We start from the raw sequence: 23,082 nt of genomic DNA, 5'->3' as shown, positions 1-23,082 counted from the left end.
ATCTGAAGTAACCATCAGAACTCAAAAGAGATCAACATCTGAAGTTAGATAGCAAGATTCCAAGATCTCCAGAAACACGAAGACTCTGATTATGGAATTGCTAAATAAGGAAGAGTAACGTTAATTACAAGTAAAGTTATGGAAATGGATTTCCTAAAACAGAAAGAGACGTTAACTCCAAATTCAAATGAATAGGAACTATTTTTGGAAAGTAATCATTCAAGAAGAGAAAGTTACTTTGGCAACAAGCAACATAAGTTATGGCACTAATTATTATTCAAGAGTTATTATCTGCTATGATCTTTCAAACGGCTCTTTCTCTCCTATATAAAAAGGATTGCAAATCAACATTGGGAAGTTAGAGAAAACAAGCACATACTGAAACATCAACACACATAAACTCATTTTATTCTCTCAATCTTCACGAAGCTTTTGCTTGAAACGTGAAACTTCTTTGTTCTTATTGTTGTAATATTTGCTTATCTTAGAAGCACTCTAGATTACATAAGCTTTTATCTTTGTTGTATTTCCTCAAGTGACTCTGTGTAGTCTGTATACTTGAGAGGACTAAGAGATCTTTCTCTTAGACGTTGTTTGTAATCAATCTTTCAAGATTAGTGGATTAAGTCCTTGTTGAAGGCGAAATCACCTTGGCCGGGTGGACTGGAGTAGCTTTGTGTTATAAGCGAACCAGTATAAAATCCTTGTGTGATTTTCATTTTGAAAAAGCGCTTATTTTCCAAACAATTCAAACCCCCCCTTTCTTGTTTTTCTCACCTTCAATTGGTATCAGAGCTCCGGCTCTGTTATTGATTTTCTAATCAAACACTTAACAGTGTAGAGAGATCCAGAACGAGAAAAACTATGGCCCACACAAATGAAAAGGATAGTTACAATGCTAAGCCTCCTGTCTTTGATGGAGAGAAATTCGATTACTGGAAAGATAGAATCGAAAGTTTCTTTCTAGGCTATGATGCTGATCTCTGGGACATTGTCACAGATGGATACAAACCTCCTGTCACAGAGGATGGAGCTGAAGTTCCCAGAAGTAAGATGTCAGATGATCAGAAGCGAGTTTTCAAGAATCATCACAAGGCCAGAACCATACTCCTCAATGCTATATCTTATAACGAGTATGACAAGATCACCAACAGAGAAACAACCAAAGACATACTTAACTCTCTGAGGATGACTCATGAAGGAAACTCTCAGGTCAAAGAGACAAAGGCTCTGGCGCTTATTCAGAAATATGAAGCTTTCAAAATGGAAGATGATGAAGCCATAGAGGCAATGTTCTCTAGATTCCAAACTCTGATTGCAGGTCTCAAAGTTCTAGACAAAGGATACACAACTGCAGACCACGTCAAAAAGATAGTCAGAAGTCTGCCAAAGAAATGGAGACCCATGGTTACTGCTCTGAAGCTGTCAAAGGATCTGAACAATATCAGTCTTGAAGAACTTGTTAGCTCCCTCAGAAGTCATGAGATAGAACTAGAGGAAGATGAGCCTCAGAAAAGGAACAAGTCCATAGCATTAAAGTCCAGATATGAAAGACGCAAACCTGACAGAACCAAAGCTCTCCAGGCAGAAACTAAAGATACTGATGACTCTGAACTAGAAGATTCTGATGATGAAGAAGAATTGTCCCTCCTGACTAGAAGAGTTAAACAACTCTGGAAAAAGAGGAACAACAACTTCAGAAGACCAAGACCCAGAGGGGATCGATCAGAATCAACCTCAAAAGGTAAAACTAACAAAGATATTACTTGCTATGAATGTAAAGAAACAGGTCACTACAGAAATGAATGCCCCAAGCTAAAGAAAGACAATTCTAGAAAAGAAAGTTTCAAGAAAAATACCTTCAGGACAAAGAAAGGATTAATGGCTACCTGGGATGATAGTGAATCTGAGTCATCAGAATCTGACTCTGATGAAAAGGCCAACGTGGCACTTATGGCTACCACATCCAGGAGCAGCTCAGATGAAGAATCTGAAGAGGTATTTTCTGAACTCTCTCGATCTGATCTAGAATCATGCTTGTCAGAAACTCTTAGCTCATATCAGAAATTAAAACAAAAGCTTAAAAACATAAAAGGCTGTTTTAAAGCAAAATTTGAAGAATGTGGCAAGCTTGAGATGACAATTCTAGCACGAGAAGATACAATTAGATCTTTAACATTAGAAAGAGATGGAGCAAAAAGAAAAAGCTTAGAATTAGAAGAAGCGTTGTCTCAAGCACCACAAACTTCAAATAAAATAATTTTTGAATACGAAGAAGCCTTTCAAGAATTTTTGAAAAATGGAATAGGTAGGAGTATTATGGCATCCATGATTTATGGAGTCAGTCAGAACAATAAAAAGGGAATTGGGTATGATCCTAAGGAAGTTAAAACTTCTTCTAGTGACCAACTTAAATCTCCATTTTCATATCACTACACACACACACAAGAACAAAAATTTGAAAATGCTAGAAAACCCAAAGTTATAAGAAACTCTGGGAAGACTAATCAGAAAGGACCCAAGAGATTCTGGGTACCGAAAGATAAGATTGTTTATGTTACAGATATCCTATGCAGCAAAGTTCAGACACCAGTCATGGTACCTGGACTCTGGATGCTCGCGACACATGACGGGAAGAAAGTCTATGTTCCAAAGTCTGGAACTTAAAGACGCTGGATTTGTAGGTTTCGGAGGAGATCAGAAAGGAAGGATCAGAGGCTCCGGAACTATTGGTAATGGTACTCTTCCCTCTATATCTGATGTCCTTTATGTAGAAGGATTAATGCATAACTTATTATCCATAAGTCAATTAAGTGATAATGGTTATGATGTAATCTTTAATCAAAAAACATGTAAAGCCATTAATCAGAACAATGGCTCTGTCCTTTTCACAGGCAAGAGGAAAAACAACATTTATAAAATTAATCTTTCTGATTTAAAAGAACAAAATGTTAAATGTCTGATGACTGTTCACGAAGAGCAATGGGTATGGCATAGACGCTTGGGCCACGTTAGCATGAGGAAACTTTCTCAACTAAATAAACTCGAGTTAGTCAGAGGCCTACCTAAACTGAAGTTTTCTTCAGATGCTCTGTGTGAAGCATGTCAGAAAGGAAAATTTTCAAAAACATCCTTTAAAAAGAAAAATGTTGTTTCTACCTCTAAGCCTCTGGAACTTCTTCACATTGACTTATTTGGTTCTGTGAAAACAGCATCAGTCAATGGAAAGAAGTATGGACTAGTCATTGTTGATGATTACAGTCGCTGGACATGGGTGAAATTCCTAAAGCACAAGAGTGAGTCTCACTCTGTATTTACTAGTTTCTGCTCCAAAGTGCAAAAAGAATTTGACTCTAAAATTATTAGAGTCAGAAGTGATCATGGTGGAGAATTTGAAAACAAAGATTTTGAGGAATTATTTGACTCTAATGGAATATCCCATGATTTCTCCTGCCCTAGAACTCCACAACAAAATGGAGTTGTAGAGAGGAAGAATAGGACTCTCCAAGAGATGGCCAGAACCATGATCAATGAATCTAATGTGGCAAAGCATTTTGGGGCAGAAGCTGTAAATACAGCATGTTACATTCAAAATAGAATCTCTATAAGACCTATTCTGGAAAAGACTCCCTATGAACTGTGTAAAGGAAGAAAACCAAACATTTCATATTTTCATCCTTTTGGATGTTCTTGCTTTATCTTAAACACTAAAGAACATCTGAACAAGTTCGATTTCAAAGCACAGAAAGATATTATGTTAGGATACTCAGAACGCTCTAAAGGCTACAGAGTATACAACACAGAAACCAAAATTGTGGAAGAATCAATTCATGTCAGATTTGATGATAAGCTTGACCCTGAAAAGTCAAAGCTAGTTGAAAATTTTGCAGATTTAGAAATCACTCTTGCAGGATCTGATAAAACTCCAGAAGCAACTGTCACTCAGAACTCTGAAGAAATTAAATCCCCAGAAATCCCAAAGAAAGTTAAAAGTCGTATCAATGTATCTGAAGATTTGATTCTGGGAAACAAAGACGAACCTGTTAGAACCAGATCTACCTTCAGAACCTCTGAAGATACTCCTCTAGGACTAGTGTCTCTGATTGAGCCTACGTCCTGTGATGAAGCACTTCAAGATAACGACTGGGTTTCAGCCATGCAAGAAGAATTAGATCAATTCACAAAGAATGATGTCTGGGATCTTGTTCCAAAGCCCAGAGGCACTCACGTTATTGGAACTAGATGGGTATTCAGAAACAAGCTGAATGAGAAAGGAGAAGTCGTCCGAAACAAAGCTCGACTGGTAGCTCAAGGTTATAGTCAACAAGAAGGTATTGATTATAATGAAACTTTTGCTCCAGTCGCAAGGTTAGAATCTATTCGTCTTCTTGTATCTTTTGCTATTAACCATTCTATTAAACTATATCAAATGGATGTCAAGAGTGCATTCCTTAATGGTTGTATATCAGAAGAAGTGTATGTCAACCAACCTCCAGGTTTTGAAAATTCAAATTTTCCAGAACATGTTTTTAAACTTAAAAAATCTTTATATGGACTTAAACAAGCTCCCAGAGCTTGGTATGAACGTTTAAGCAATTTTCTTCTGGAACACAATTTTATCAGAGGGAAAGTTGACTCCACACTCTTCTGTAAGAACCTTAACAATGAACTCATGATATGCCAGATATACGTTGATGATATTATTTTTGGTTCAGTTAACGCCTCTGTTTGTCAAGAATTCTCTAAGTTAATGCAGGCAGAATTTGAAATGAGCTTAATGCAAGAACTAAAGTTCTTTCTGGGAATTCAAATTAACCAAACTTTAGAAGTTACATATGTTCATCAAAGCAAATATATTAAAGATGTTCTGAAGAAATTTGACATGGTTGACTGCAACTCTGCAAAAACTCCAATGCATCCAACATGCATTCTTGAAAAGGAAGAAGTAAGCGCAAAGGTTTGTCAAAAGCTCTATCGAGGTATGATAGGCTCTCTTCTCTATCTGACTGCTACTCGTCCTGATATTCTCTTTAGTGTCTGTCTCTGTGCCAGATTCCAATCAGATCTTAGAGAATCTCATTTAACAGCAGTTAAGAGAATTCTTAAGTATCTGAAAGGAACTCCTAACCTGGGCCTGATGTATAAGAAAACATCAGAGTATAGACTTTCTGGTTACTGTGATGCAGATTATGCAGGAGGTAGACTAGAACGAAAAAGCACATCTGGAAATTGCCAGCTTCTGGGAAACAATCTAATATCCTGGGCTAGCAAAAGACAGTCAACTATCGCTCTATCAACTGCAGAAGCAGAATATATCTCAGCATCACTGTGCACAACTCAGATGCTCTGGATGAAGCATCAGTTAGAAGATCTGCAAATCTTTGAGAGTAACATTCTTATCTTCTGTGATAATACTGCTGCCATTTGTCTAAGTAAGAATCCCATTCTACATTCCAGAGCTAAACACATTGAAATAAAACATCATTTTATCAGAGACTATGTTCAGAAAGGGATAGTAACATTGAAGTTCATTGATACAGATCATCAATGGGCAGATATCTTTACTAAGCCTCTAGCTGAAGATAGATTTCTTTTTATCTTAGAAAATCTGAACATTCGAAATTGCCCTGAATGAAGTGTGGCTCTGAAGATGTAAAATGAGACTCTGACATAAACAAATGTGTTTCTGCCTCTGACTCTGATACTTCTACCAGTTAAGAAGATATTTGAGTTAGAAATCTCCAGGAACCAATCCTTTGGTATTCCTGAAGATCAGATACATCAACACGTGGAGCACTTAGCGTCTAACCCTAGAACTTCTAGACAGCTGTCCAGAGGAAAAACGTTTAAGATCTCCTCGAGCAGTGTGCATACTGTTGGGATTAGACATTCATTAATGAGCCTTAATCATTTTTCCCCCAAGCGTGCTAACTTGTGCTTTGTGCTAACGCTGAATAGTGTGTCGTTTTGCATGTGTTTTTCGTTTAGGGTATTTAAACACTTTTCTCACATTTCACACACTTATCACTCTCACTCACTCTCAAACCCTCTCTGAAGCATTTCTACAAACTCTTCATCTTCACCTTCATCTTCATCAACTATGGATGCTCAACAACAACAAGTTTTCAACTTTTCTCAACAAATGGAATCCAACACCACTGCCCAAAGTTCAAGCATTCCAACTCCAACTGTTACAGGCATTTCCATTACTCCAGTGTACAAGGAACCCCATATTCTAGAGCGTCAACCTCACATTAACCTAACAACTCCCTTTGAGGGACTGGATGTGTTATGTGAAACACTGGTGGATTTTGACAACATGAGGAGAAATGGAGTAGATCTTACTGAAGAACTCCGTATTCAAGGGTGGGAAAACTACTTCCAAAGGCTTTATGGCCCTGTTTACCCAAATCTCATCAAAGAATTCTGGAGATTTGCTGATGCTGATGACCATTTCATCGTCTCCTTCATATTAGGGGTAAAGATAGTGATTACTGAAAAGTCAATTGCTTCTTTACTAAACATGGAGAAAACTGGAGGAAAAAGGATTTACAACATCAACCCTAGGTCAAAACGCATTGCTGAAGTAATCAATCCAACCATTTTCAAACATAACACTGAAGGAAATCCTTCAAAGAACAAAGAGCTTCATCAGAACCTCAGAGTATGGCTCAAGATCATTCTGGGAACCATTCATCATCGCCCAGCATCAAACTCCTCTGACTACATCAATGCAGATCAGAAGTGCATTCTTTATTGCATTCACAAGGGTGTAAAGCTCTGCCTTCCTGCACTTCTCTTCAGATATCTCAGAGACTCTGTAAGGGAGACAAGAAACAACATGAAACCCAGATCCTACATCCCTCTGGGAAGGCTTATATCTGATGTTTTCATTGAGAATGGGTTGGTAGATCATCTGGAGAAGAACATGCTGATGCAAGATCTGGCGATAGATACTGGAAAGCCTCTGAAAGCCAGAAATCTCAAGAGTATGGGAATTCTGAAGAAGATTCAAGTCAGACCCACTATGGATACCTCATGGGATGCCTTGAAAGATCAGAGGAAGTTGCCCCATGGTCTTGCAAGGTTCTTCAAGAATGAACCTGTAGATGCAATCCTCCTCTACATGCAGCGTCTGAAGGATGAAAGAGTTGATATCTCTGACTTCAGATTGGATGAGTGTCTAGAGTCAGAAGAAGACTTTGTCAGATTCAAAAGAGGTCCCTCTAAGCATAAGTCTTCAAAGGCAAAGAGAGCAAGAATAGGAGAAACTTCTGGAACCAGATCTCCAGCGCCTCTGCAAGAAATTACTGGTACGTCTGCTCCCTCTATTCCCTCTGAACAACTTATGGCTTCTTCTAATCCTCTCCCAACACCACCCATATACACAACCTCTGAAACCCCACCTTCTACAACCAGAACCTCACTACCTCCACCTCAAATTAATCTTGCCCAAACATCTTTACCACGTTCTGAAGAAATGAGCCAAACCACTTCCTCTTCATCATCTTCAGCCCCAAAATCACCCCCATACCTTGACCTCTCCTCTGACCAAGAATACTCGGATCCTAACTCTCCAACCTTAGCCCAAATTCAGGCTCAAAACCTTGCTTCACAACAACCAACACAATCTGAAGCAACTTCACCTCCCCCAGAACAAACAACCAACATACCTTCTGAACCTGAACCTGAAGCTGAAACTGAATCTCTAACACTAGACTTAAACCCTCTTTACGCTTCACCCCAAAGATCTGAACCTCAACCTGAAGCAGAACCTGAACCTGAACCTGAACCTGAACCTGAAGCTGAACCTGAACCTCTAACCTTAAATCTCAGCCCTCCAACCTCTTCACCTCAAACCTCTGAACCTGACCTTTCTATACCTACCCTTGAGGAAGCCATAATGCTATTCGCAGGGGCTTCAGTACAAAAGGTCAAGTCTCTGACCATTAACTCTGAAATCAGTGATGATCCTGACTCTGTAAGGACACACTGGAACAAAGTCATTGGCTGGATGACCTCTGAGGCTTTTAAGCTGAAGAACATCTCTGAACAAGTCAGAAATGGCTACATCAGAGATGCTGAGGCAAGACTCCAGGAAAGACTTGCAAGAGAAGCTGAAGCTAGAAGGCTAGAGGAAGAGAGATTGGCAAAGGAAGCTGAAGAAGAAGCCAGAAGGCTGGAGGAAGAAAGAGCAAGGGAAGCTGAAATTCTAAGGGTAAAGGAAGCTGAAGCTAAAGCTCTGGCTGATGCTGCTGCTGCTGCCGAAGCTGAGGCACAAGCTGCTGCCGAAGCTGAAGCAAAGGCCGTTGCTGAAGCACAGCAGGCTCTAACTCAGGGGGAGTCCTCCTCATCTGTTGTTCCTATGGTTCTCCAGACGCTGGAAGAACTGAAGAAAGATCAGAAGGAACTCCGTGCCAGAATGGATAAACAAGACTCTGTCAACGACAACATTCAGAACATGCTGGCTCTATTGCTTCAGAGAATGCCTCCGCCTCCCAACCCTTAGGCACTTAGGATTTTGTTGCTTTGCTTTCCTAGTTTCTGATGTTTACTTGTTTCTTTTGCTTCTGTTGTTTTTTTTATCTGAATACAATGTTTTTCTCTTGAATTTTTTTTTTTTTTGCAATGTCTTTTTGATTCTGACAAAAAGGGGGAGAAGTCATTAATAGCTCTGATGAAAATAATGTCTAAATACCTTAAGCACTCTGCAACATATTTTTCTTAAAAATAAATTTATCTAACTCTAGACTTAAGAAATTGCAGAAGGTATCAAGAAACCTCATTGCTTGGAAGCTCTGGTAAGAACTTCTGAACTCCCTAGCCTATCTCAGGGGGAGCTCTTGTCTATCTGATCTGATATTATTTATGTTTCATCTGCTAATTAAGTTTGTTTTGTCATCATCAAAAAGGGGGAGATTGTAAGAACAAAAATTGTTCTACAACAGATTCCATGATTTTGATGATAACAAAGGATGAAACCAAAAATGGCACCCTAACGAAAAGTTTCTAAGTGTGCAGGGTTCTAAGGAAAGAAGGAAGAATTCATCAGATACAGAATCATATCAAATACAAATTATCAGAAGACCAGAAGCATCTGAAGTAGAAACACGTTTGAGAAAGTCTAACTCTGAGCAAAACAGCAAAGTATCAGAAGCACCTGAACAAGAAGTACGCTCTAGAAGTTCTGACTCCGAACAACGTATGTCAAACTTCAGAAGTTCTCAGCGCTATCTGAAGTAACCATCAGAACTCAAAAGAGATCAACATCTGAAGTTAGATAGCAAGATTCCAAGATCTCCAGAAACACGAAGACTCTGATTATGGAATTGCTAAATAAGGAAGAGTAACGTTAATTACAAGTAAAGTTATGGAAATGGATTTCCTAAAACAGAAAGAGACGTTAACTCCAAATTCAAATGAATAGGAACTATTTTTGGAAAGTAATCATTCAAGAAGAGAAAGTTACTTTGGCAACAAGCAACATAAGTTATGGCACTAATTATTATTCAAGAGTTGTTATCTGCTATGATCTTTCAAACGGCTCTTTCTCTCCTATATAAAAAGGATTGCAAATCAACATTGGGAAGTTAGAGAAAACAAGCACATACTGAAACATCAACACACATAAACTCATTTTATTCTCTCAATCTTCACGAAGCTTTTGCTTGAAACGTGAAACTTCTTTGTTCTTATTGTTGTAATATTTGCTTATCTTAGAAGCACTCTAGATTACATAAGCTTTTATCTTTGTTGTATTTCCTCAAGTGACTCTGTGTAGTCTGTATACTTGAGAGGACTAAGAGATCTTTCTCTTAGACGTTGTTTGTAATCAATCTTTCAAGATTAGTGGATTAAGTCCTTGTTGAAGGCGAAATCACCTTGGCCGGGTGGACTGGAGTAGCTTTGTGTTATAAGCGAACCAGTATAAAAATCCTTGTGTGATTTTCATTTTGAAAAAGCGCTTATTTTCCAAACAATTCAAACCCCCCCTTTCTTGTTTTTCTCACCTTCAGGAGAAACTCATCAACCAAGCTGGGGATAAATGAAAAACCGTTGGGGAGGAAAATAGTTACCAAACCAACTGCTTAGGGAAGACCAACAATGCTTCATACTTCAAGACTTACGTGTTCTCAGATTGTTGTTGACATTTCTAACTGAAATCCATTACTCTTAAAGTGATTGTTTTTATTATTTTAACAAAAATAATTATTATTCATTAATCAAATTATCATCATAAAAATCCAATTTTATTTAGCAGAAGTAAATAAGAATATAAATAATTGGATAAAAAACTCAACTTTATTTAATAGAATGGTAGTCTATAAATGACAAGACTCCATAGATCTTTACAAAGTTTTAAAATGGTAATTTACATGGAAAAGGGATATATTGAATACAATGATCATTACTCTCCCTACCAACTTCAAAATCCATTGTGCTCATCTTCAGTTGAGAATGATGAATCAGAACCCAATGACTTGCTCAAAAAAAAGCTTCCCTGATCTGGACCACCCGAATGCAGTTACTTGCCATAATCCCTAATTTTTTCCTAGATTGCCCCAAGGTGGGGTACTAAATCTACCAGGATAAATTTTCTGTTTTATGTCTCTAATTTTTTCCTGGATCTCCCTTTCGGGTTTTCAGTCCACCGAGACGCTCATTTTTTCCTAAGCCTCCCTTTCGGGTTTTCAACTTAGTGAGTTGTTCTTTTATTTTTAGGCAAAGTATTTCTTGACTGCATCGGCGTTCACAGGACGAGTGAACTCTTCACCATCCATAGTTGTAAGAATCAAAGCACCTCCTGAAAAGGCTCTCTTTACAACATATGAGCCTTCATAATTAAGGGTCCATTTGCCCCTAGCATCAGGTTTGAAAGATAAAATCTTCTTGAAAACAAGGTCGCCTTCTCTAAACACACGAGGTGACCATGAAACATGGCTGTTAACCTCTTCTCTTCAATTAAATTCAGCTGCTCATATCTAGTCTGGCACCATTCAACTTTTGTCAACTTGGCTTCCATTAGCACACGAAGTGACGGGATCTCAACCTGTATTGGGAGCACAACTTCCATGCTATAAACAATACAGAAATAGGTTGCCCCTGTTGAAGTGCAGATGGATGTATGGTACCCATGCAAAGCAAATGGGAGCATCTCATGCCAGTATTTGTATGTCACAACCATATTCTAAATGATCTTCTTGATGTTCTTATTTGCATATTCAACAACCCTATTCATCTTAGGTCTGTAAGGAGAAGAATTATGATGTGCAATCTTGAAGTCTTTGCAAAGATCTTCCACCATATTGTTTTTCAAGTTAGACCCATTATCAGTTATGATCTTACTTGGCACACCATAACGGCATATAATATGGTTCTTGATAAACCTTATAACAACTTGCTTGGTTACATTTGCATATGACTTCGCTTCAACCCACTTTGTGAAGTAATCAATAGCCATCAAAATGAAACAATGTTCGTCTGACGCGTTGGGCTTAATCATACCAATCATATCAATTCCCTGCATGAATCTCATCTGCATAAATTTTACACTTGTGGCATTTATTCACAAACTTGCAACAGTCAAATTCCATTGTCAGCCAATAGTAACCTGCTCTCAACATCTTCTTTTTCATAGCATGTCCATTGGAATAGGTACCAAAGGAACCTTTATGGACTTCATTCATCAATAGGTCTGCTTCGTGTATATCCATGTGTAGCGGTGTATTCGTTACCATTGGAGATATTAACTAAATCCAAGGTAAATCATACAAAGTCGAGTCACCACCGCACTTCTATTTATCCAAAGGAATGGTTAGAAAACGAACAAAAACCTAAAAGTTTTACAAACAAAACTAGTAAAAGAAACAAAGATCTGGGTAAGGGGGTTGGTTATGCAATGGGAAGGTGTTAGGCACCCAAAACATCCTAGGTACTCCTAGGGATCCCTTTTCACGCTTGTTGCAAAGGTTATTGTTTTGTGAAATTTTATTTGTGCAAACATGATTGAAGAGACGAGAAAAGAATATACAAGTTTATTTACATTTTCGTGTTTGGATGGATGAACCCATTGCCTACGTACCCTCTTATGAAAAGATTAGGATTAAAACCTCGTAGTTCAGGTAAAAAATTTCAAAACAAATGAGTGGATTGATTGGTCCAAAAGCCTTAAGGTCTTTTGTTATCAAAGGGAGAAAACTCAACCTGAAAAACCACAAGTCCACCATGTGAGGATAGCTTCAACATGCTAGTGAGGGCTTAACCCTATAATAAGTATGGAAGACTCATTGTCCATCACTAAGGACGAAGGTGAGTATTACATCTACCACAAAGATAACTCAAACCTAATAGCTCAAGGTTATGAAAAATTTGATTAAGAAGTGGACATGGAACCATAAAAGAAATTTGAATGGGTTATAATTACCAATTAGAAGTATGTACAAAAATGGTCAAAGTTGACTTAAAGATTCAATTCAAAATGAGTGTTATGAAAAGAAAGTTTGAAAATCCAAAGCATAAGGCTTAGGTTTCTAATGTTGAAAACAAGTCAAATGTTTGCACAAAAAGGTTTTGGTTTGGGTTAGGATGGAGAAATGAAGAAAAAAGGGTGAGAGGTTAAGAAATAAAACCACACTAGGAGTTCCTCTCTTGAGATCATATAGATGATTCAAGTGGTTCCCATTCTTTGGAATAAGCAATCACGAGGCATAAGCAATCAGACAAGTCTCATAAGAGATCCTCAATAAAAGGAAACAGAATGCCAATACATGGACTTATATCCGACTCCTAACAACAAAAAGGAAACAGAATGCCAATACATGGACTTATATCTGACTCCTAACAACAAAAAAGAAACAGAATGCCAATACATGGACTTATATCCGACTCCCCACCATAACAAACAAACCTCAAAAGCAAACACATCAAAAGTTCACAAGCAAACAATCATCACACACTATATACATACAAGAGGCTCCAAACCAATGGGTGGGCTTTAGTCAAGAGGGGTCATATCAACCTCGACAAACAAGCCAAACTGTACAAGGGTAGTCTGTAGCTCTTAACCACTAACATTGAGAGTTAGGGTGAAGCTGATCAAAGATGGAAATGAGGATGAGACCTCATGCTCTTAACCCTGGCCTGGGTGAGCTCATGATAAAGAAAGCGTGGGGATCCAGAAAGTGAGATCCTATTCCACTTGACAGACACTGGACAAAGATCTTGGGTACATGTTCGAAAGCATCAGCACGTAGTGCGAGCATAATGAACGACTCACTGAATAACGGGGGATTGGCTACTAATCCCTTCTATCCGTCAATTTCCATAACTATTGGAGGTCTTATCAAGTAGCACATGCCTCATCTTGGAGGTCTTTGGCACAAATGTAAACAAACACAAACAGAGCCTCTGAAGGAGGACTTGCCAGCAAAATGCCTGCCAAAAAGGTGACAGGACTTCCAGACTACATGAAGTAAGAAGATAACTACCTAAGTGGTGTATCAACCACAATCCAAAGCTCAAGAAAGAGCTAAAAGCAAGCAACTAATGTACATGTACAAAAGCTAAACAGTTAATATTTCAGTCAAAAAACCAACAGACAACAGTGGAACCATTCACAGTTACACAACTTAATGAACAATGATCAAGCACTCAAATGAACTCAAGAGCTCAAGCACATCAATTAGAACCTACAAAACAAACAAGAGTTAGAACTCAAATCATTTGCATCTCACAAAGTGAGAACAAATCAACCATCAATGCTAAATGTCCAAACCTGAAACACAAAGCACAGTTAGTATATGCACAAAACACTAGTACAAAGATTAAGTTCAAAACAAAACCAAATGATCAAAACAGAACTCAATCTTCCATATAATGCACATTCAAACATGTCACAAAATGTCCTCAAAAGGACCAGCATCAATTCAAAAAGCAAATATCTCAAATGGCCTATGCTATGCAATGATCAAAAAATGTGCACAAAGTGAACTTCCAATTTAGAAAATTCAAATCAAAACAGAAATGCATGCAATGGCTTTGAAATTTTTTATGCAATTTTCCCATTTTATGAACAAGCAATATGCAAAAAATCAGATCCAGAGGAGTTCAAATGATAGATGAATAAAAATGCACAAATGCAATGTCAAAAATGTGACACAAATTGTCACATACATCTTCATGTGTTAAAAACAATGATAGCATATGAGAAAAAATCCAAACCAGTGACCAAAAAATCATATCATGAGTGAAGATCAAGCATACAAAAAAATCAGATCAATAGGATCAAAGATGAAGATTTCACAAAGCATTGAATGCAACATATCAAAATAGCATGGCATGGATCAAAAAATTCACACATTAAAAATCAGACATCAACAATTCATGAAAATAATACTAAAAAAAACTAGACATCAAAACAAATCTATGAAAAAAAATTGGAGTTAATTTGGATCATTTTTAAGTTTTTAATGATTTTTCAAAGATGAACAAAATAAATGAAATAACAAAAGAAATATGGAGGGAAACAAATATTTGAAATAAACCAGAAAATATCAGGACCATTGGATAAGGCGCGCACAAAGCAATCAACGGATCATATTCAAACATCAAAATGCATAGCTTCATTTAACACGGTTAGCATGCACACTAAGCAAGTCAATCACGCATGTGAAGGTCAAAGCAATCAGAACCAATCATTCATACAAGCAAGCGCATACATGGCAGTACATATCATCTAAATGAAACGATGCGTTTCATTAAAACACATCATCACGCCACTCATCAGTTTAACACTAGCGTGGCAAGGTCAATGCAATCAGGACCAATCAAACAGACACGCAACAGGCCACATTGAATACACACGACATAAACCCTAACAAATAACCAGACGCCGGAGCTACAGTCTCCGGTCGTCTTCTCCGGCCAAGTTCCGGTGAGTTCAACCACAAAATTTCCAGAATTCAACAAATTGTACATCATTCGAACCACTCTCTCACAAGGAAACCAAATATCATATCAATTCAACCTAATTCTTCCTAAATTCCATGGATCGAAGAGAAACATTATTCAGATCTAAACTTACATTCAACCATACATGCTCAATTCTAAGCCAAATTCAAATCTAATCACATGCACAAGCTCTACACAGTGAGATCTACACAACTATAACAAGAAAGCAGCAAAAAGAGATGATGAATTTCAACTCACTTGGAAATGCAGTTCTCTGAAATCGAGCTCTCAAGCTCTCATATGCTCCAGATCTACTCCAATATCCTTGACTTGAAGCTTTGTGCAAGAATCAACAGCTGAAACCACCTGGATCTAGCTCAATTTTCAACTTCCATTGCTATGAGTTTGCACTTGAACTGCTCGAATCTGGACTGAATTGGTCAAACCAATGGTTGATTCTTGCTAAATGAAGCATGATGAACAAGATTATGCGAGAATTTTTGGTGTTTGTGTGAAGAAATGAAGAATTCGAAGAGAGAGAATTTGGAGGGAATTTTCAATTTTTCAGATCTGAAAATTTTTCTGTTATGGTGGTTATGGATTAGGGTTTGGCTTTTATATGGCCTGCTAATCACACTGAAAACCAATTAAGCCATTCATTAATCATGATTAGTGAGAATTGGAGTATCTTGCAAAATTGCACAATGAGGTCCCATGCACATGCTACACGTGATAAGCTCCATGTTAAGCTTCAAATTTACTCAAAATCAACCAATGGTCATGATGGAATGGTTGTCTTGCTTGTATCATAAGCCAAATTTGAATTATGGAAATTCCCTCCAAAATGATCACATGAGAAATGATGATCATACAAACTTTTCCCATGCATGGCAAAGGTTCATTTGAAATATCTTGAACATGAGGAGCATTTTGCAAAAAGAATGGACCAAATTGGAGCTTTGAATCAAAAGTTATGCCATTTTGAATTTCCATGCACACCTTGTGATCAAAGGACCATAACTTCTCAACCAATCATCATGTAGACATGAATTAGGACTTTTTGGAAAGGGGAGACAAAGATATACAACTTTCATGTTCACCAAAAATCCATTTGAAACTTCTTTGACATTGACAAGTCAAGTTGAATGTTGACTAAAAACTTGCCAAATTTAGAAACTTTGAATTACAGGTCATTTTCCATTTTTAGTAACTTTTGCCATGACCTTTGAATCTTCAAGATGGATGTTTAGAATGAAGAATGGACCTCATTTGAACATGATTGAGGTGTTTCAACTCATTTCCCCCACCTCATAGTCCTCAGTTGACTGCACAGTTGACGTTTTGGTCCTCAGATGACCTTGAAATGTTTTGATTGATTTGAGCCTTTACCACTTGATGAAATGGCTTCAAAATGAAACCCTAGCTCATGTAATCTCTTTGTGATAATCATGTGGTCCTCATCTCAATAAAAATACCTCATCTCTTGCACAAAGGATCTTCTTGAAGCTCTTGACCTGGTGATTGCTTGAGCTACAACAAAAGATGTTAAATGACATATTTTTGTGCTTTTGGTTAGTAAACAAAATGAGGAAAGCAATGATATACAATTCAAGCATGCCTGGTGATCTCAAACCACTCACAAGAGATCCCTACCCAAAGGGAAAGGGAGCCAAGATGCTCAAAGATCCTTGAGGCTATGCAATGCAATGCTATGATGCCATGAGGGATCTTAGGGACAAAATTGAGGTCTTACACCATGCATATGAGCAAAACCATATCGAAGTTTCTCTTATAAAGCACATCACCATTCAGGTAGACGTTTCCAGCTAATCTTCTCAAAGTCTTCTTATCTTTCAAAGATGCCCCAAACGGGTAAATCTGACTTTGGAGGAAACATTTGATATCAAAATACCATGGCTTTTCATATTTGGCTTCTTCAACAGTAAACACATTAGCTGGCCTATCAATACGTATCACAATCAAATTGGGAACTTTATTCCAAAATTTCACCATAATCATTGAAGTTAATGTTGCAAGAGCATCTGCCATTCGGTTTGCATCTCGAGGTATATGATGAAACTCAACCTTTGTAAAGAAAGTTGATATCCTCCTTGTATAGTCTCTGTATGGTATCAAACCGGGTTGATTTGTTTCCCATTCACCTTTGATTTGATTCATAACCAAAGCTGAATCTCCATAGACGTCAAGATATTTTATTATGAGATCAATGGCCTCTTCAAGCCCCATAATGCAAGCTTCATACTCAGCCATATTGTTCGTACATTTTAAAGTTAATATAGCTGTAAAGGGAAAATGAGTGCCTTGAGGAGTAATAATCACTTCCCCAATGCCATTACCATACGAATTAAAACCTCCATCAAATACCATACCCTAACGAGAACCAGGTTCTGGCCCTTCTTCAAGCAATGGTTCATCATAATCTTTCATTTTCAAGTACAAAATCTCTTCATCAGGAAAATCATATTGCACTGACTGGTGATCTTCAGTCGGCTAGTGAGCCAAATGGCCAACCAAGACACTACCTTTAATAGCTTTCTCATATCAGTATTCAATATCATACTTATATAATAACATCTACCAACGGGCAATCCTCCCAGTTAAGTCAGGCTTCTTAAAAATGTAATTTATTGGATCAATTTTGGATATCAACCAAGTAATATGATTCAACATATACTGGCGGAGATGCTTAGCAGCCCAAGCCAATGCGCAACATGTCTTCTCAAGCATAGAATACTGAGTCTCACAGTCGGTGAACTTCTTACTGAGGTAGTAAATTGCATATTCTTTCTTTCCAGATTCATCTTGCTGATTAAGAACACAACCCATACTATCATCAAGCACAATTAAATACATGATCAACGGTCTTCCTTCAATAGGTGGAGACAAAATCGAAGGCTCAAGCAGATACTCTTTTGATACTATCAAAATCTTTATGGCAATCTTCGGTCCAATCATAAGACTGATCTTTACGAAGGAGCTTGAATATAGGTGCACATGTGGCAGTCATATGCGATATGAATCTTGAGATATAATTCAAGTGGCTAAGAAAACCTTTGACTTGCTTCTCAATTTTGGGCGCAAGCATTTCTTGTATTGCTTTGACCTTGGAAGGATCAACCTCAATACCCTTCTCACTGACAATGAAACCCAACAACTTACCAGAACGAACACCAAAAGTACACTTATTGGGATTCAAGTGGAGTTTATATTTCCTCAAACGCTGGAATAACTTCAACAAATGCTCAACATGCTCTTTTTTATCACTTGATTAGGTAATCATATCATCAACATAAACTTCAATCTCTTTATGCATCATATCAGGAAAAAGAGTGGTCATAGCTCTCTAGTATGTTGCACCAGCATTCTTTAAATCGAAAGGCATCACTTTATAACAGAATCGTCCCTAGGGTGTAATGAATGTGGTCTTCTCCATATCTTTAGGTACCATCTTGATTTAATTATAACTGGAAAATTCGTTCATAAGTGAAAAGACTTTGAATTTAGTTGTATTGTCTACCAACATATCAATGTGTGGCAGAGAAAAATCATCTTTCGGACTAGCTTTATTCAAATCTCTATAGTCAACACACATGCGGACTTTTCCATCTTTCTTCAGAACAGGCACAATATTGGCCACCCACTATGGATACTCGGAGGTAACAAGAAAACCAACATCAATTTGCTTCTGCACTTCCTCTTTGATCTTTACTGCCATATCAGGATGAGTTCTTCTCAATTTCTGCTTGACCGACGGGCATTATGGCTTCAATGACAGTCTATGCTCCACAATCTCATAATCCAACCCAGGCATGTTTTGATATGACCAAGAAAACACATCAGAATAATATGAAATAAGATCAATCAAACCCTTCTTAGCTTTTGGACACAATTGAGACCCAATCTTGACTTCCTTCACATCTTCTTCGGAACCCAAGTTGACTAATTCAATCTGCTCTTCAAACGACTGAATGGATTTCTCCTCGTGCTCAAGCAAACGAGATAATTCATCAGATACTTCTTCATCATCAGTCTTTTCCTCAGCTTCAAACACAGGGAACTCAAAGTTTGGAGAGGGAGTAGGATCATTGTATTCAATGGGTTTGAGAACCAACCATCATAATGATTTGATATTTTGATTTTCGAGAAATGGAATGCGAACAAACATTATGCAGATGGAAGATTATTATTTATATATGTTTTTTTTGTGATTACCGTTTTCAGAAAAAAGCAAAAAGTATAAATAAAACATCATAGATGTGGATGAATAAAATAGTATTTTATTTGATGATGATGATAATAATAGAAATGCCCAACAATGTTCACTTCTCCCTTTATGTTTTTTGTGATTATCATTTTCAGAAAAATCAAGAAGTGAAAATAAAACATCATAGATGTGGATGAATAAAATTGTATTTTATTAATGATAATAATAAAAATACCCAACAATGTTCACTTTTCCCTTAGGCATATGAGAAGTATTTTTCTTAAAAATAATAAAAAAAAATTACTTAGAACGATGAATGACAATAGGAACATCAACAACAACCCAGTTGTTGCAAATCTGGCCATGCGTCACAAAGTTGGTGCAAGCGTCATCTTCATCACCACTGTCTTCAATAATGGCAGCTAAGTGTTGATTATTCCCATGAATGAACCCTCCAATGCAGAATAATGGTTGCATAACTTTGACTTTGACGTTGAACGACCCTGGTTGAAATCCCAGCCCGACTCTATTCTTGTTCTTGGCAATTTCCAAAACACGACCCCATTTGTCAATGCTACCAGCTTGAATAGCCTTTTGTGCATCTTTCAAAGAAGACATGGGTGCCCCAGTTTTCTTCATTTCATCATCAATAGATAGGACTTGGAGCGGAGTTCCCACCTCTTCCTCAGCATCAACATACATGAAAGATGACAGATGGCTCACCAACAATGCCTTCTCTCCACCAACAACGACAAGCTTGTCGTTCTTCATACATTTCAGCTTTTGGTGAAAAGTAGATGTCACTGCTGCAACTTCATGAATCCATGGCCTTCTCAACAAGCAGCTATAGGCTGGGTGGATATCCATTACTTGGAAAGTAATTTGGAAATCAGTCGGACCTATCTTCACTAGAAGGTCCACTTCACCAATGATAGTTTTATGAGAACCGTTTAACGCTTTGACAATTACGCCATTATATCTCATTGGGGTGCCTTGATAAGAGAGTATTGATGAAGTTAATTTTGGTAACACATTCAATGATGACCCTGTATCCACCAGAACATTGGACAAAGCATCCTTCTTACAATTCATAGAAATGGCTAACACCCAATTGTGATTCTTGCCTTCCTCAGGAAGCTCTTCATCACAAAAACACAATTTTTTACAAGAAGTGATGTTGGCAACTATTTGGTCAAACTAATCCACAATCACATAATGCTTAACATAAGCCTGTTCTAGTACTTTCTGCAATGCCTCCCTATACGCTTCATAATTCATCAACAGTGACAACAAGGAGATCTTTGATGAAGTATGGAGCAGCTGCTCCACAACATTGAATTCACTTCTCTTAATCAACTTTAGCACCTTCTCATCATCGTTAGCCTTCAACTTGCTGGACTCACCAGACTGACATGTTGGATCACTAACCGGATTCTTTTCTGGAATATTTGCCTTCTTACTTGCGAAAACATCTTCCACAGCCTTCGGAAACACTGGACTGAACAGACGACCACTACGGGTCACCTTCACGATATCTGCAATGTTCACCACTGAGTCCGCAACTGGTAGAGGAACCTCTTGTCCATCTTCAATCATAGTGGCATTATATTGATATGGCACAACTTTATCGAATGAGTAGGGGGCAGGGCCCGCTAACCGTATGACCAACGAAGATACCGATCTATTGATATTATTACTGCTGCTACTATCAAACTAAATAACTATCCACTCAGGGGTTTTTAACAGTGGTACAATAACATTCACATCATCCCCCAAATGACGGGACTGGAAAATATGGATAAGTCCTTCATCCATCAGCCTTTGAATATCCCTCTTGACAATAACACATCCCCGAAGGCTCACGCTACAGATTACACAACCATCATGGTCATGTTCACAATCACTAACCTAGCAAATATCTTTATGCATGGCCACTAGAGATCTTCTAATATAGCGGACATCATATATCTTGAACTCTCCAAGATAATCATCCACCATGTTGACAGAGGCGTTACCATGAGCAGGCAACGAATTGGCATTTATGTTCGGAGCTCTGCCCTCAAAGGAAACCATACCAATCTTCACAAGATTTTGAATGTCATACTTTGGAGGATAACAGTTCTCTATATCATGGCCAGAGGCTCCCTGGTGAAAAGCACAATGAAGGTCAAGTTTGAACCACCATGGTAGTGGCTCAGGAATTTGTGGAGGATTTCTTGGTTGGATTAGATTTTTGAGGACCAAAGATGGGTATAACTTTGCATAAGTCATAGGAATACGGTTAAAGGAGACCTTCTTCCTCTCAAAGTTTTGTTGATGATTATTGTTGTTGTTGTTGGTTCTTTGTTGTGGTTGTTGATGATGTTGCTGTTGAATTAGAACTGATTGATTGTAGGAATTTTTAGAAAACCAGAATTACTGAGGAAAATTAATGTTGATGTTGACGGGGTTGAAAACTCTTTCTGACATGAGACCTCCTCTGCCTCCCTATTGACATTGAATTAGTTTCTCCCTCCTTCCTCTTGGAGAAACTCCCACCATATTTCTTGCTGGCTGATGCTTCTTTTTTAGACAAACATCCTTCACAGACTCCTTCTTCTAGCCTCATCCTCATGTTTACCATTTCATTAAAATCACTGGGGGTACTCGCAATCATGCGTTCGTAATAAAATGAACTCAGCGTCTTCAAGAAGATTTTTGTCATCTCTTTCTCTTCAAGAGGTGCACTTATCTGGGCAGTCAGTTCTCTCAATCTTTGGGCATATTCTTTGAGTGTCTCCTTATCCTTCTGAGACAAGACCTCAATTGGTCTCTATCAGGAGCCATATCTACGTTGTACTTATACTGCTTGACAAAGGCCTCACATAAGTCATTGAAAGTATGGATGCTTGCACTGTCCAAACCCACATACCACCTCAAGGCAGCTCCAGTTAAACTGTCTTGGAAATAGTGAATCAACAATTGATCATTATCAGTCTGAGTAGACATTTTTTTGGCATACATCACAAGATGGCTTAGCGGGCAAGTATTCCCTTTGTACTTTTCAAAGTATGGGACTTTGAATTTCACCGGGATCTTAACATTGGGGATCAAGTAAAGTTCAACATCACTCTTCACAAACAAATATTTCCCTTTCAAAGTCTTCAACTCTTTGTGCAGCTCGAGGAAGTGATCTTTCATCTCATCCATCTTCTCATATACATCTGGGCCTTCAAATGGCTCAGAATGGTATATAGTGCCCTCAGCACGAGGAAGAGTGTGAACGACCGGAGGTGGCACCAACATGACCAGGCTAGATGCCGGTGGAGAAACAAAGGTGGGCGCATATCCTTCTGGCATAAAATTTGACGGCATCCCCCAAGGGAATCCAGTAGATATAGAAGGAATGGATTGGCTGGCAACAACAATCTTTGGTTGATTAACGCGAGTATTGTAACGGTGAGTCATCTTGGCTAATGCACATAAGAAGAACTGCTAAGACATCTTGTGGAAGAAAACCTGCTATGCAAATGATGTATGAAATGCAATGCTTTTGATTGTTTAATTTCAAGGAACATATGAAGTCCTATTTGCAAATATATATATGAATAACAACAATTTGATTGACCATAAAATCTCTTTTATTCATAAAATTCTAGAAGGATTACACTGAGTACAATTTTAAAATCTAAAATACAAACACATGAGAAAAGGAAACTATCATCCTAAGGATCCCTAGCAACTGCATCAAATGATCTGGCTATGGGTGCATACTCCCTTCGGATACGTCAAATCTCGGACTTGAAGGATGTCTTCATCTGAGCTTTCTCGAGGACTAGCTGATCAAAAATCTTCTTCCAAACACCGGAAGGCTGAGGAATACTAGAGGAAGATAGACCATATGGCTCTCTCTGTCTCTTCACTGCTCG

Source organism: Lathyrus oleraceus, chromosome 7 (genome assembly GCF_024323335.1).
Source record: "Lathyrus oleraceus cultivar Zhongwan6 chromosome 7, CAAS_Psat_ZW6_1.0, whole genome shotgun sequence".
Classification (NCBI taxonomy): Eukaryota; Viridiplantae; Streptophyta; class Magnoliopsida; order Fabales; family Fabaceae; genus Lathyrus; species Lathyrus oleraceus.
Note: the sequence above shows the minus strand (reverse complement) of the source record.